Source organism: Toxorhynchites rutilus, chromosome 2 (genome assembly GCF_029784135.1).
Source record: "Toxorhynchites rutilus septentrionalis strain SRP chromosome 2, ASM2978413v1, whole genome shotgun sequence".
In the NCBI taxonomy this organism is placed as follows: domain Eukaryota; kingdom Metazoa; phylum Arthropoda; class Insecta; order Diptera; family Culicidae; genus Toxorhynchites; species Toxorhynchites rutilus.
In genome coordinates, this window is record NC_073745.1 from 57,257,838 (window position 1) to 57,274,811 (window position 16,974).

The following is a 16,974-nucleotide window of genomic DNA, read 5'->3' on the forward strand; positions in this document are numbered from 1 at the left end:
GATTAACATGCGCGATCGATCTGTTGGTTTTGAGGTGCTCCCACCTTTTTGAGGTCCCACCTTTTTATGTACACCATGGTGTTTTGTTTGTGGAAAATCGAGCACGTGAGAATAATCACACTCTTTTTATCGCTTGTAGTGAATCAGGCTTGCAATCGTTTAACTCTTTCTTGTCCATCAGCTGAACCCTCTTTTGGGATGTTTCACAAAGAGAGAAGGCACGCATTTTGCTTCCATGATTTTTGAGTAACGTGCCGAAAGCGCCACGTGGCTAGAAAACAGAGGAAAGCCAGATTTACAATTATTCATGGAACGATACTATCAGCGTGCAAAGGCTCACCGCTCCTAGATTCCTTCTCCCCGCGAATGCCGGAAGGCGAATTGATAAGAAAGTTGTTTCCGCTTGTCGCTACGACTGGCATGACATAACCAGGGGCAAGAGATTATGATACGAGGACTTTTCTACGATTTTACCTTTGTCACATTTTCTGGAAATGGTACCATCTTGATGATCTCATTCCTGGTTTGGAATTATGTTTTACGAGGGACAGTCATTTCTAAAACAAATCCACGAAACTTGATTATGTCTATAGACGGTTTCCGAGTAGAGATAACTATTTCGGATGATATTACAAAATAGAAGATTCATGAATTACCATAAACGTTCCCATAATTTCGGGCGTATATTTTCACACGTAGAAAACATACGCTGCCCCTTTTTCACCTAAAAAGGACACGCACTTCCGCATAGGCGCGTATAAACCGTGGGAAAACACCAAAATTAGAATAAATAATCATACCAAACGGAACGAGGTCGACCATTTTCCGGCGGAAATTAACTTCAGGTTGCGTGTCAGGTTTCAATTTCACGCTCGGCAGGGAGGAAAAGAATGAAACAAAGCTTTCATAATTCTGAGCCAGCTCCCGGATGCTCCAACCGGCGAGCCTATAGTAACGATGGTGATTTTCCACGGTGGTATCAAAAGAAATCCAAGAAACTGAGGGAATGGCGAGAAATCAAATTAAATCATTTAAACGATGAGGATTATATGATTTAATCGCTACGCCCCGACAGGACGCGGTACCCATTTGTTCTGTGCGTTTGTAGGTGTCCCTCGCAGGGAATACGACTCTTGAGATACCGCTCTGCAAACGGGGCCATTCGTTATGATAAAAGTTACGTGCTTCCATCCGGAGGATGTAATCATCTCGCGACATACAATTTGTCTTATTGTTGACACTGTTCTGTGGAATATATATTCTTGCGAACTCGAATATTTATCTCCCACTCGTCGGACGTGTTGGCCAAGGATGCTGATATTTTTTGTTGAAAGCTTGAAGTGAGTCACGTTGTTCTTTTCACTGTTTGGTTACTCCATTGAGGACCAAAATTGAAAGCAGTCGTGATGTAGGGGAAGTTATAACATTTTCCGTTTCCATGATGTTCATTTATCTACTAGAGCATAGGTTTCTTGCGGAAGGTATAATGGGGGTTTGGACAAATTTCCCTCTTACCTTATCTCGATCAAATGGTTTATTCGCGGTGACGGCATTGAGTTTCGTTTGTTTAATTTATGAAACGAAAATTACAATGGATTATCGAAAGGAATAAATACATATTTTTAAATTTTTAATTACGACTGAAAATTAACTTTTTGTAATCAAATATGTACTCCATGTAGTAGAGTAACTCGTTTTTCTGCAAGTGATGAAAAAAAATCCGATCAAAAATTGTATCTAATAGGGTAAAGGCACTAAAATTCGACCCATAAGTCCAGCTCATGGTAAAAGAAACGTTTGTATATCACAAAAACAGTATGGTTTTTCATGGAAGATGTCCCAATGTTAGAGATAGACATTCATTGAATCTGGTTTTATAAGAAAAATAATCATACAATACCTCTATATTTTCTTATATCCATTTTCCCCTGTAATGTTCTATTGTTCTAATTTTCGACCACTTGTTTCAATTTTCGACCTCTAAGTGTTCTAATTTTCGACACAAGTGAAAAAATACTGTTTTCAAAACAAAAAGCAATATATTTCATTGGTATCTAACTACAACTACAACTACATATACTATTTTATGGTATAGTACTATCATTACTATTAAAACATCACGGCAATCGAATGCTAATCCGTTTGAACTATATTATATGTTTCTTATCAATCCATTTATATCCATCAATTATAATATTGATCAATATTGATCTTGCTTTAATAAGGTACTGTTGTTAGACTTTAGATTAAGTTCCTTTTCTTCGAACGATGATTTTCTCCGGTCAACTTATCGTGCTTCAAACTCTGCCGCATTCGTTTTGCCTCCTCTTGTTTCTGTTTCTTCAATTCGGATACCCGTTTACGTTCCATTCTAGCAATCTTCCTGTTCTCCTTTTCTTGCTCCAAACGACGCTTGTCCTCTTCCATTTGTTTGAACTCTCGAGTTAATTCTCGCGTAACTTTTGTAAAGGTCCTATGTAACAAATGTAAACAAATCGAGTTAATGGATGCACGCTATTAGTTTTCAATCATTGAATGCATTACAAAAACAATCGTTCACGTATCTATCTTCTTCATCTTTTAATCGCCGATGCAAAAAATATCCAATGTACAGATTCGGATTTTAAGCACTCGGCTGTTACTTCAGACGCCTCTTTCCTCCGACGCTCGAAACGTCCAAAGTAACAAAGCAATCAAAACAACACGAAGTCGTACTTCGGTCGTTTTGAGTTTTTGTTTCTTTCAGGTGTTGTTATCTATGTCAGTACAATTCAACGAGTGATGACAATAATAATCTGTCTTTAGAATGAAATGCTGCTGTTTCGATTGTTCTTCAGTAGTTAGTTTCAAAATCTTATCGTGAAACGTAATATGTCCAATGTGCAAACAGGGGCAGTCAAAACGTCCAATGTAACATTTTTCGCTCCGAGGCTTCAAATTTAAGCTTAAATCACGGAACAACTGTTACGATTGGTTTTTCAGAGTTATTATTGACTGCTAGTGGTAAAAGTAGTGATAAAGATCGATACCTTTTAAGACAATTCGCGGAATAATGTTCGGGTCTTCAACTTCATTTTTCTCGAGTTGACGAAAATGTTACATTGGACCTTTTCAAAAATTACGCGAGAATTCATCTGACATGATACCTTTTCGATTTATATTCTCGTGTATTTTTTCTCGTTGGAGTAGGAGGTGTCGTCAAATAATTTCCCAATGCTGGCTCTGAAGGCATCGTTGCTAGATCTGCTGCATCAGCTGTAACGTGGCTGAAGGTGCTGCTTCCAAGGAAGTAGATGCAAGAGGCTTGTTATGTACAGAATCGTCATTGATAACTTGCATTGCAGCAGAAACTCCTTCTACTGGTGCTACAAGCGGTTCACCATAGTCGATGTCGCATAGCAAGTTATCGTTGAGATCATTTTCCTGAATTGTCTCAATAAACTCAGGAAAATTATTCTCTATTATAGTAAAAAATTTAAATAATGCTCTTTCATCTTCGTTTTGTAGGCAGACGAGTTCACTCTTGAACTTTTTAATTCTTCGTGAGCCAATAGTTTTAACACATTCCTGCAACGTGTTCGTGGCAGTAAATAATCTTTCTTGGAGTTGAAATGATTCCTCAGATGTTTCCAACTGATCTCTTTCAATTATTTCCAGGGAATCTGACTCGTTAGTATATTTCCCCAAACACTTTGAATAATCAATTGCTGTCTGATCCCATGGATATAAACCAGAGGACCTAAAACCATTCTTAATGGTTTGGATAGTCAAAGAATTTCGAAGACAGTCTTGAAACACTAATGCAAAATTCATGGTTGTCACAGAAGCCATCAGATTTTGACTCCTGAATCTCGCAACAGCTTTTGGCCAACCATTTTTAGGAGGTTTGAAGGCCGCGACATCAGCTGGCTGCATGATTCGCGTTACGTTCGGATACAACGCGACTAAAATGATACCCAGTTCTCGGCACAACAGTGATGTGTTTAAATTAATGTGGCTACTGTGGCCATCAATAATGAATAAAACCGGCTTTGAAATGTTATTGCTTTCAATGAATGGGCGAAAAACATTGCGGATATAATCCCGGAACACGTCCGACGTCATCCAACCATTGTCAGATTTCGCGATTCCCCATTTTGATGGAACCGAGTGAGCTACTTTTTGACGTAGGACTACGTCTAACCGGAAGATATAGGGGGTGAAATGGAAATCTAGGCACTGAACAAGTAGGAAAAAATGCAAGATTTGGAACGCTTATAACTCGAGCATTCCTCAATAGATCGCAAAGGTTTTTGCATCAATTGATAGGAAATATATCTACGCATCTATCATAACGAATAACATTTCATTTTTCTTGAGATAAATAATTGAATAATTGTGAAATATCAAGCATTGTCAAAATGCACTATGTGCCCATTTTTGATTGGTCCATTTTGTGCTCCTCAAATCGTACCGACCAAAACGGGCAACCAGAGCAGCAGCGAAATAGAATGAAGCACGATTGGAAAGGAAAAAGAAAAAAATGAACGAAACATTGGTCGCAGTCTCACACATGCGTAATTCTCGAGCCAGCCAGTCAGCTTAAAAATCCCCGCTCCGCTGCCGTAACGATCATTCTCATTCAAACCGTACACCACATCGGTTCGCATCACAACACATCAACAAACCAACCCAAGCAGCCATGTCTGGACATGGCAAAGGAGGAAAAGTGAAGGGAAAGGCAAAATCCCGCTCGAACCGTGTTGATCTGGAGTTCCCCGCAAGGGTAGCTAGGCCGAGCGCGTTAGTACCAGTCTACCAGTCCACCTAGCCGGCGTTATATAATTTCAGCCGCCGAAGTGATCGAATTAGCTGGCAAAGCTGCTCGCGACGATAAGAAAACCCGCATTCGGAACAGAACACATTCGGTTCGGTGGACATCAAGACAACAACAGGCAGTTGCAGCGAGTTGCGAGTGGCAAACGCAATCGCAAAACGGCATCAGGTAGCAGAAGAAAAAAGTTTGTTCTTTATACAAACTGCTTTGGTGGCAAATCCAGAACAAGGCGGCATCGAGGGCGTTCGAAATGGTTTTTTTCAAAACCACGAGTACTAAGTTTTCTAAATTGGAACCATTCCATAAAACAAGGCGCTTTTCAGGGCCATTAAACCTTCCAAAAAAGAGTTTAGGAAATACAGTTCAATGCTTTCTAAAACAATATCCAAAATAATAATAAAACAAATTGATTTTTTCATAATTTGTTCGCCAGGATCTGATGAGTATGTGAATTTGGCAGTTGTTCTGAGCTTATTAATTTTCACCAATTCTTAAATTGCTTCTAGATTGAAAGTACAGTAATTTACACTTATCTCAACATTTAGCTAATTGGACGGACCTGTAATGCGACATATTTAGTCGGACATTTTTGTAAACATAGAGTTCGGGGTCCAAATTATTACCCCACATTGAAACCACACTGTACCACTGTCATCGCAAATGTTCAATTACAGGTTAAAATTACCTCCAATCCGATACTGAGTGGTGGTAATGCGACGTGCCATTGAATGTAATTTACTGTAAAATATGTCACAAGCTGGATTGGAAGAAATTTTCCAACTGTGAAAGCTGTGGCGAGTGGCAAATGCAATCGCTAAACAGAAAGGTTTAGCCGAACAAGATGGGGATATCGAGTGATAACAAAACAAAAAACTCTTTAGATTGAAGATAATTTTGTGATCCTGAAAAGGACCCTTTTTAGCCTGCATGTGAATCCAACGAGCGAACAAATCGTAATGAATGTATTTTTTTGTCATCACTCCCTTTTAACGCTCATTCGTTCGTCTCGTTGGACTCGCCCCTCTGGCTGAGTCTGCCGATTTGTCTCTATCCTGTGAGTGTGTACCGCTAGAGTATAAAACACGCGGACCCCAAAAAAATATCTTATTTTTATTCAAATCGTAAACCCGAGTGGTTGTACGGCATCGGCATCGTGGACGTAACAAAGGAGGACAAGTTAAGGGAAAGGCAAAGTCTTACTGGAACCGTGCAGGTCTCCAGTTCTCTGTTGGTCGCATTCACTGATTGCTCCGCAAGGGTAACTAGGCCGAACGGATTGGTGCCGGAGCACCAGTATACCTAACAGCGATTATAGAGTTTCGGCCGTCGGAGTGCTCGAGTTGGCTTGCAAAGCTGCTCACGACAATCAGAAAACCCGCATCAAGAACAGAGCAGCTTCGGTTCGGCGCTCATCAAGGCAACAATTAGTTTCAGTGAGTGGCAAAGTGTTTCTCCGGCACGTCGCATTAAATGTAATTTACTGAACAACATGTCACAAGCTGGATAGGAAGAAATTTTCCAACTGTGAAAGCTGTGGCGAGTGGCAAACGCAATAGCTAAACAGGAAGGTTTAACCGAACAAGATGGGAATATCGAGTGATAACAAAAACACAACACCAAAGGTTCTTTTCAGAACCATCAACATATTCATAAAGAGTAAACAGTAAACTAATCAATTTTTCAGGTAGATAGGTAGGTATTGACGTAGGAGAAGAAAATAAAACAATATATTTAAAATATATATTTAACAAAAGCTGTCCCCTTTGTATAGTCCTACGTCACTCCGGTTATGTCCCCGACATTACCCACCCTTTTTTTTATTATTATTTTTAAATACATTAGATTATAAGTACAAATTGTAGAATGTCAGAAGGGGGGTCTCCAAATATGGAGATCTCTGACGATGACTCCCCAATGTTAGTAAAAAATAATAAAAAAGGAACAGCGAAAACACTTAAACGCGTTACTTTAACAGGAGATGCTTCGTCCGGGGACGAGTCAGCTAACTCCACCAAGCCCCCCTCTAAAAAGTCTGCCACTCACTCCTCTCCATCCCCTAGCACTTCCGCCCTTCCTTCGATCCCACCTCCCCTCCCTGTTGTCACCGATCCCACCCAATCCACGTCATCTCCTTCTCATGTTATCACCTCTCCACGTGTCAAGGTCTATCCGGAAGATGCACTTGGAACTGGTCCATGGGTTGTTTTCCTCAGGCCTAAGCCAAACGGAAAAGCGCTTAATGTTATTCAGATCATGAAAGATCTGACAAGATACTCCTCCGTGAAAGAAATTTCAAAAGTTAGACCGACCAAACTGCGTGTTGTCGTGGATAATCGGAAAGAAGCAAACGATATTGTCGTCGACCAGAGATTTACCCTAGAGTATCGTGTCTACGTACCTTCCCATGACGTAGAAATCTCGGGAGTGATAACCGAAACGGGTCTGACGAGCGAATCAATTATAGAAGGAGATGGTAGATTTAAAAAACTACCTTTGATGAAAATCAAAATCTTAGAATGCCGACAACTCGGAAAAGTCTCCCAGGAAGGGGAAAACTCTAAATTTACGCCGTCCGACTCGTTTCGAGTAACTTTTGCTGGTTCAGCTCTCCCGGACTACGTGATGGTAGAGAAATTGAGGTTAGCCGTGCGACTTTTTATTCCGAAGCCAATGATTTGTCAAAAGTGCAAGTCAGTTGGTCATACGGCTGCTTATTGTGCCAATAAAGAACGCTGTGCCACTTGCGGAGAACAACATGTGGGCGAAGCCTGCAGTGCGACGGTAAAAAAGTGTCCATATTGCAGAGGAATTCCACATGTGCTCTCGGCTTGTGAAACTTACAATAGTCACTGGGAGAAACAGAAACGCTCTTTAAAGGAACGCTCGAAGCGTACTTTTGCGGAAATTTTAAAGGGCGCTTCTCCACCGGCCGAACAACAACAAGAACAACCAATCCCCACACACAATGTCTTCTCCACGTTGCCAGTTGACGAAGTAGAAGCGGACACAGCTGAAGAGGGCACACCGTTCATTTTCCAAGGGAATCCCCGGCGCAAAAATATGTCCACTCCCAAACTTCAACGACAAGTTCCATCGGTGATACCCCCTGTTAGCATGCCTAAAATATCGAGTGCAGCGGACAAGCAAAATCAGGTTCCTCCTGGCTTCCGTGGGAATAGTTCACCTTCGAACGACCCAGCACTCGAGGGGACATCAAAAACCCCAACTGTCCCTGTTTCGCCGTCAAGCTCAACTTCCCAATCGGGATTTATAAAGTTGTCTGACCTTGTGGACCAAATCTTCAAGTGTTTTAATGTTTCTGACTCCATCAGAACCCTTGTCATCTCAATGCTTCCAGTATTAAAGACAATTTTACAGCAATTGATGCAAACATGGCCCCTCCTTGCAATGATTATCTCTCTTGATGTCTAATTTAAATAGAGAGGTCGGAGATATCACTGTTTTACAGTGGAATTGTCGTAGTCTTATCCCTAAATTGGATGCATTCAAATTTTTAATTCATAAGTTCAATTGTGATGTTTTTGCTCTGTCCGAAACATGACTTTCTTCGCGAGATGATCTCTCTTTCCACGATTTTAATATTATACGCTTGGACCGTGATGACAGATACGGAGGGGTGCTATTGGGGATCAATAAGTGCCACTCATTTTTTCGAATTGACCTTCCACCTATTGGAGGGATCGAAGCTGTTGCTTGTCATGCAAACATCAGAAGCAAAGACCTCTGTTTTGTCAGCTTGTATTGGCCTCCGAGAGCTGCGGTTAGCCGCAAACAACTTGATGACATGTGCTCACTCCTTCCTGAGCCACGATTGATCTTGGGAGACTTCAACGCTCACGGAACTGCCTGGGGGGAACAGTACGACGACAATCGTTCATCGTTGATCTATGACCTTTGTAACAGCTTCAATATGACCGTTTTGAATACTGGGGGAACAACACGTGTACCTAAACCTCCTGCTAACCCAAGTGCTCTTGACCTCTCGCTTTGCTCGAATTCACTATCGTTAGATTGCAAGTGGAATGTAATTCAGGATCCCAATGGTAGTGATCATTTGCCAATCAAAATTTCCATCACCACTGGGTTGAATTCTTCTGAATCTATAAACATGGTATATGACCTCACAAGACACATTGACTGGAAAAAATATGCGGATTGCTCTAGCCATCAATTCCAGAGATGGCTTACCTCCATTGGAGGAGTATAACTTCATTTCTCGTTTGATCTATGACAGCGCGGTTCGCGCTCAAACGAAACCCATCCCAGGTTCCACTATTCGCCGAAGGCCTCCCAATCTATGGTGGGATAGCCAGTGTTCCAAGCTTTATGTAGAAAAATCGAATGCATTTAAAGCTTTTCGGAAACGTGGAACCCCTGAAAATTTTCAAACGTATTTAGCCCTTGAAGATCAATTTAATAACTTAATCAAAGGGAAAAAACGTGCTTATTGGCGAAATTTCGTGGGAGGTTTGTCACGAGAAACGTCAATGAAAAAATTATGGAAAGTGGCTCGAAACATGAGAAATCGCTCTTCAACGAATGAAAGCGAAGAATATTCACATCGATGGATTTTTAATTTTGCACGGAAGGTTTGTCCTGATTCCGCTCCTGTGCAAAAAATTGTTCGAGATATACCACAAGATAGGTGCGATCTTGATTCCGAGTTTTCGATGGTAGAATTCTCTCTTGCTCTGCTTTCATGTAACAATTCTGCTCTGGGATCGGATAGAATTAAGTTCAACTTGCTGAAAAACCTCCCTGATGTGGCGAAACATCGCTTGTTGAATTTATTCAATCGGTTTCTGGAGAATAATATTGTTCCAGATGATTGGAGACAAGTACGAGTTATAGCTATTCAAAAACCCGGAAAACCCGCGTCCGACTTCAATTCGTACCGCCCAATAGCAATGATGTCTTGTATACGGAAATTGTTGGAGAAAATGATCTTGTTTCGCCTTGATCGATGGGTTGAAACGAATGGCCTACTCTCAGATACACAATATGGGTTCCGCAGGGGCAAGGGGACGAATGATTGTCTTGCGTTGCTTTCTTCAGAAATTAAAATGGCTTACGCCGAAAAAAAAACAAATGGCTTCAGTATTCTTGGACATAAAGGGGGCCTTTGATTCTGTTTCAATAGAGGTTTTGTCAGACAAATTACAATCTCGGGGTCTGCCGCCTCTATTGAATAATATGTTATATAACTTGCTTTGTGAGAAACATTTGAACTTTTCTCACGGAGATTCGGCAGTAAGTCGGGTCTCTTACATGGGCCTCCCCCAGGGCTCATGTTTAAGCCCCCTTTTGTACAACTTCTATGTAAGCGACATCGACAATTGCCTTACACAAAATTGCAGCCTAAGACAACTTGCAGATGATGGAGTGGTGTCTGTCGTAGGATCTAACGAATCCGACCTGCAAGGACCCTTACAAGATACTTTGAACAATTCTTCAACCTGGGCCATTGGGCTAGGGATCGAATTCTCCACGGAGAAAACAGAGATGGTGGTTTTTTCTAGGAAGCATAGACCAGCAAAACCAAAGCTTCAACTTTTGGGTAAACCGATCACTCATGCTATGTCATTCAAGTATCTTGGAGTCTGGTTCGACTCCAAATGTACTTGGGGGGCCCATATTAGGTATCTGAGTAAAAAATGCCAACAAAGGATAAACTTTCTCCGTACAATCACCGGCACCTGGTGGGGAGCCCATCCCGAAGATCTTATAATGTTGTATCGAACAACTATTCTCTCAGTGATGGAGTATGGCAGTTTCTGTTTTCAATTAGCTGCTAAAACACACCTCATTAAACTCGAGTGAATTCAGTATCTTTGTCTCCGTATTGCGTTGGGATGTATGCCCTCAACGCATACCATGAGCCTCGAGGTTTTGGCAGGCGTACTCCCACTAAAAGATCGCTTCAATTTATTATCTCTTCGGTTCCTCATCCGGTGTAAGGTTATGAACCCATTGGTGATCGGAAATTTTGAGCAGCTGATCGAGCTAAATTTTCACTCCGGATTCATGAGTTCATATCATGAATTCATCTCCATGCAGGTTGATCCTTCTTCGTATATTCCCAACCGTGTTTGTTTCCCTGACTACATCAATTCCTCTGTGAATTTTGATCTGTCCATGAAGCAAGATATCCATGGATATTCAGATTACCAACGATCGAGGATAGCTCCAACGATCTTCGATGAAAAGTATGGGGGTATCAATTGTGATAATATGTACTTTACTGATGGGTCCACTATAAACGAGTCCACAGGATTTGGAGTGTTCAACGAATTTTTTAGCACCTCACACAGTCTTCAGAATCCTTGCTCAGTGTATATTACTGAATTGGCAGCAATTCATTGGGCGCTGGACAGCGTCGCCTCACGACCTGTTGAACACTATTACATTGTAACGGATAGTCTTAGCTCTGTCGAAGCTATCCGTTCAGTGAGGCCGGAAAAGCACTCGCCGTACTTCCTTGAGAGAATACGAAAAATTTTGAGTGCTTTATCCAGACGCTGTTATGTCATTACCTTTGTCTGGGTCCCTTCACATTGCTCAATTCCGGGTAATGAGAGGGCTGACTCATTAGCAAAGGTAGGTGCGATTGAGGGCGACATTTATCAGCGTCAAATCGCCTTCAATGAATTTTATTCTTTAGTCCGTAAAAATACCATCGCTAATTGGCAACGCAAATGGAATGAAGATGAATTGGGCCGGTGGTTTCACTCAATTTCCCCTAAGGTTAGCCTCAAACCGTGGTTCAAAAGTCTGGACTTGAGTCGGGACTTTATTCGCACCTTCTCCCGACTCATGTCCAATCACTGTTCGTTAGATGCGCTACTCTTTCGTTTCAATCTTGCCAGTAGCAACCTCTGTGTTTGTGGCCAAGGTTACCACGACATCGAGCACGTTGTTTGGTCGTGCGAGGTGTATCTTGTTGCCAGATCGAATTTAGAAAACTCCCTTCGGACCCGAGGTAGACAGCCCAATGTACCGGTGAGAGATGTGTTGGCTCGGTTAGACCTCGATTACATGTCCCTAATATATGTTTTCCTTAAAACTATCGATCTTCGTGTGTGATTGTCCGTACACCCTTATCTTCTCCTTTTTTTTCCTTCGCGAGCGACTGTTTCCCTTCTGACTAACTATAGAATAAGCTGAAATGTATATACATAATAGATATAATAATAGATTTAAGAATTGAGTACGATGAGCGTGAGTGTGAATGCGAGTGTGAACATTGTACAATATCCTTATATCCCCTCCTTTTCCAAAAGAAACTATGTCACCCTTCTAATCTCGAGTCGACCGCGAGTAATCGGTTTCCTACTTTATTAACCCTAGATTTAAGGAAACATGTTGATATATACTAATAAAAGTATAGCTAAGAGTTCGGCTCCTTTAAACCTATGTAACTGAGTCTGTAAAAATAAATGACTTAAATAAAAAAAATAAAATGATATAGTCGAGTCGGTAGAGGGAGATAGCGACTAAACGTCCGACTGACTGTTCAGTCGTTTTGGCCGAGAAACTGCGTGAAGAAACCAAAAGTCATTACTAACTGGCTACGGATATAGTCAGTCAGATAGTCAGCTGACTATCCTCAGTTGACTATGACTATGCAGAGCCCTGGTTAAAACAACAATAAATGATTCTGAAGTACTTATTTGCACTTCTGACTGTTCATTCGTGTTGATGGTAAGCTACCTAAACCAGGCCTTTTAGAGAAAATTCTCCCCAATCCATAAAAATCTCATCTCTAAAGCTGCGGGCTCAAAAACTAATGTGGAAGTTAATGCCATGGGTTTCATTATTTCAGGAGAACTTCTCTGATAAAAATAAATCTAACTTCAATAGAATTTCTTCATACTGGAAGGACTTACGAAACGTGTCATGTGATTTTTCAACTCGTAACTTTGCAGGCGTAACAAATATTTTCTAAAAGGCCTGGTTCAGATAGCTTTCCATTAAAACGAATACACAGTCAGAAGTGCAATGAAGTTGGGTGATTTGGCATTGGTTTATCAGATCAAAACCCTATCAAGTACTTATGAGGAGTGATAGTACGAATAGTAGATGCAGCTTACAAGCAGTATGAGCGATTCGAAAAGCTTAAAAGAGCAGTATCCTCTGCGTAGAACGAAATACACACTATAACATGGCGCAGCTTGGTCAAAACCACCCCGAATGGGTTATTTGAACTGATTGATGACATCTGGATTAGAAACTTATTGTAACTCATTGGAAATCGACCATCATTTTGTAAAGGAGTGAGAGTTTTTTCCATCTGGTTCTATAGTTATGAAACACTGGATTTTTTGTTTTTTGAATGTTTAACGCCTGAATACAACAATAAAGTTCAAATGGCCAGTCTTTTAAATGAAGATAGTTGTTATATCCTACACTATATACTTCAATTCAATCGACTTCCTACATATCTCTGGAAACTCAGGAAAAATGAGTGGTTCTATAGTTGTGAAACGCAGTGCATAAACACTGTTATGTAATGATCAGTACCACGTGTTTCACAACATAAAATAATATGAAGTTAAAATTTTCATTCAAATTTTAACAATTTAAAATTGCCTTCGGGCAATTAGATTTTGTTAATTTGTTAATTAGATCAATATTAATTTGTCTAATTAATTAAACTAAACGGATGTCGCCACCAGACGCCGAAACTGTAAATCTGTCATCGCGGATTATTTGTAGTGTCGTTTATTTGTTCCCGTCGAAATTTGCATGCATGTGATTAGTGCGCTCTGAATGTCATACTAAACATAATTTCATGGTTCGGTGAACTAGCTCACAGAACATAAATTTTCAAACAGGTAACAACTAAGTTTCAATGAATTAAATTTTCAATGTTTATTTTCTGCTCAAGAATGATGTTAATGCATCATTCGCCATTCGCCTTTTTCGAGCCGCCAGAATCCACCAAAAGCCTCAGTACTTCAGCACAGATGGAATGCAGCGCTGGAAGAGTCAAATTTGCTCAAATATCGATTATGTTATATGCGAGAATGCTTCTGTTTGCATCCAGTTGAAGAAGTACCCTAGATGGAACGGGGCAACTTGTGATAACGATGATTTATTGAAATGGGCATAACTCACTCGCTCGGAGTTATGCTGGGCAGAATTTCGATGATGAAGAGTCAACAAATTTATGCTAATGGATTGTAAATTGCTTGATTTGGTTGAGGATTGATAGAGCGAACTTACCTCCCCCACTCTGTTAGGCTTGAGTGGGATAATGGGATTCAATCGGAAGTTGCATATACATACATATACATATACATATACATACATACATACATACAATTTCGTGTCAAACGGCGACTACTGTTAAGAGACCCGGGAGATGAACAACGATAACTAATAATATAATTGTTTCGTCATTAATCGATTAATTATGGCAGGGGCCCATATAAAAGTGAGTACGCTATGTATTGTAGGCGTGTATGATTATATTTAATATTAGGTTGGGCAAAATCCATTATTTTTTCGGTAGCTGACTTTAGTAGTCAATATCTCGCGTAATATGGACCACACATTTTCAAATTTAGGTACAGGTGACATTTCACACTAAAAAATTTTTTTACTGTTTGAAACGAGCATAGTCGTTTCAAATAGATTTAGGTAAACTTGACGCTTAGTAGTAGACTTGTAGTAGAAGACAACCTATACGGAATCAGACTTAAGTAATTAATCGACGTAGACTCCATATTTCAAATATGACGCTGCGGGATTGAGACAGGTCGTGAATCCGGAAGTAAAAAAGGAAAAGGAGAAACGAATCTATAATAATCGATAGGTTTCGAGTTCACGGAACAAAACCTGAACGATCTTTTTCTTCTGATCAGTGCTAGTGAAAATAAAGAGTTTTTTTATTTCTATATATTTATTTATTTATTTATTGTCGTCAATCTATTGTAGACCAATACATTCTTAATACTACCTAAAACTTAAGAAAGCTGGCAGAATAATTTATCCGTTTAATCCAAAAGAGGATTTGAACAAGTTACTTAATAAAAACATGTTTACATCAATTATTTCACTGTGTTTGTTACTGAGGCTCGTCATACGATTAATACACTCTGTCCAACTTCTATAAGACCAGGTGATGATCTTGCTGCTTTGTGTAAACAACGCTTCAATTTATATTCTAGTGTATTTGTATTGGTAACTATCATACGCTGCATGATTTTCATATGTGTGTGTGTGCAAGCGTTGAGCATAAACCAGGGGTTAGACATCAATTGAATATAGGCTACCCAAAATCAAAATCAATATGGCGTCATTTGTTTACTAACATATCATTTACGAGGATTGAAATCATTGAAATCACGGAGATAGTATGCTTTATTTTTAACTGCATGAGCGATTTTCATATTTCGGTTTCACATGGAGGTGTTCAAATTTAACATGGAATTTAAAGTTAGCCACTAATCGACTATATAACCGGACCGAGTTGTAAACAATAGTAATTGATAGAACCAAAATGTCAGTAAACCGCAGCAATATTGGGTACACTGGCAATACGAGGGATTTGACGTTTTAGTCATACCCGTGGCATAAACGAATGCTTTTGTATTTTTCAAGTGTCAAGTTTCTATTAGAACAATTACATTTTTCGTTGTTTTAGTTGTTTTCATCAATACTCTGGAAAATGCTGAAGGTAAAAGTGCTCACGGAGAGTGAACAAAGACAAATCGATGCATTTCTCCAAGAAAATGTTGGTGTCAGAGAAATTGCTCGTCGGATTGGACGATTCCATCAAGTAGTTTTCAATTATTTGACGAATCCCCAAGGATACGATAAAAAGAAGAGAGATCCACGTAAATCGAAGCTCCCTGACCGGGAAAATCGGGAAATAGTTAGAACAGTATCGAATACTTCAAAATCGCATATGCAAAGAAAGCAATCCCTGAATCTAAATGCTTCACGGGAGACAATTCGTCAAATTTTAGTAAAAAGTCTTTACATAAAGAGGGCTAAAAAGGTGAAAGCTCCTAATCTTACACCATCTCACATCGAAAGACGTCTGAGTTTCGCCAAAGAACGTTTTCAAAAGAATACATTTTGACGTAGGACTACGTCTTTCATTTCTATACCGGGGTGTAAAATCAAAGTTTCGAAAACGAAATCGTTACCTCGGAGACCGAGATTTTGAGCGTTAGTAGCTCTTAATCAACTGAACGAAATGGTATGATAAACACTTCATTCGAAAGATAAAATGTCTACGCGTCATATACTTGTTACTTTTTCATCCAAAAACTTGTTTCAATAGTCTTAAAATTGCTTTCAAAACAGGCTATTGAAATCACCAATCGGTATATAAGCGAGCGCCGCTCGTACATCCACTCAGTTAGGATTGAACAGCGATTGGAGCATGTTGTCGCTGTTGTTGTGAATCTAATTTCGTTTATCATGAAAGCGCTGATGAACGGTGTCACCAAGAGCCTGTTTGTGCACCTAAGGCCAGAAGTGAATCCATTAGGAGAAGAGTGATGCCACGGTTCCGCTTGAAACATCGGAGCAGTCGCCACACACACATACAGGCGCGGAACCCTCGTTGTTATAATCGTTGCTGAAAAATAATCTACCAGTTCCCCTGGAAATTGAAAAATACATTCATGCGAAAGAGTTTATTTTAATGTTTTCTATGCATACAACACTGCAACCAAATACATTTGGTTTTGTGATTTTTCAATCAATCTCAATTAACAGGAAAACTTCTGAATATTATTTTTCCCCATCAGTAGAAAAGTTTCGTATCCAATATTGGATGCATAACATGAAAAACGGATAATGTTTCACATCGCGAAAATCATGTAATTTTCTAGCGATTATTTGCTTCCTACTCATATGATGCTGTGACCAAATACATTTCGTTTTGGATTTTTCAATCAAGTGCGATCAACGTAAGACCACGTCTTTCGGCAATTTATTCGAGATGCAATGAATCTTAAGGAATTCCCGCTCTACGCGCACTGGCAAACGATGTTTACTCGACAATTTTTCAAACGAGAAATGGGTGTTGTGAGAAAGGATTAGCGAACGCAATAACGACAAACGGGAGAAAGAGATGTTTGGAGGTTGAAGGAAATTGGCAGAAAACTTCTTCATTCTAT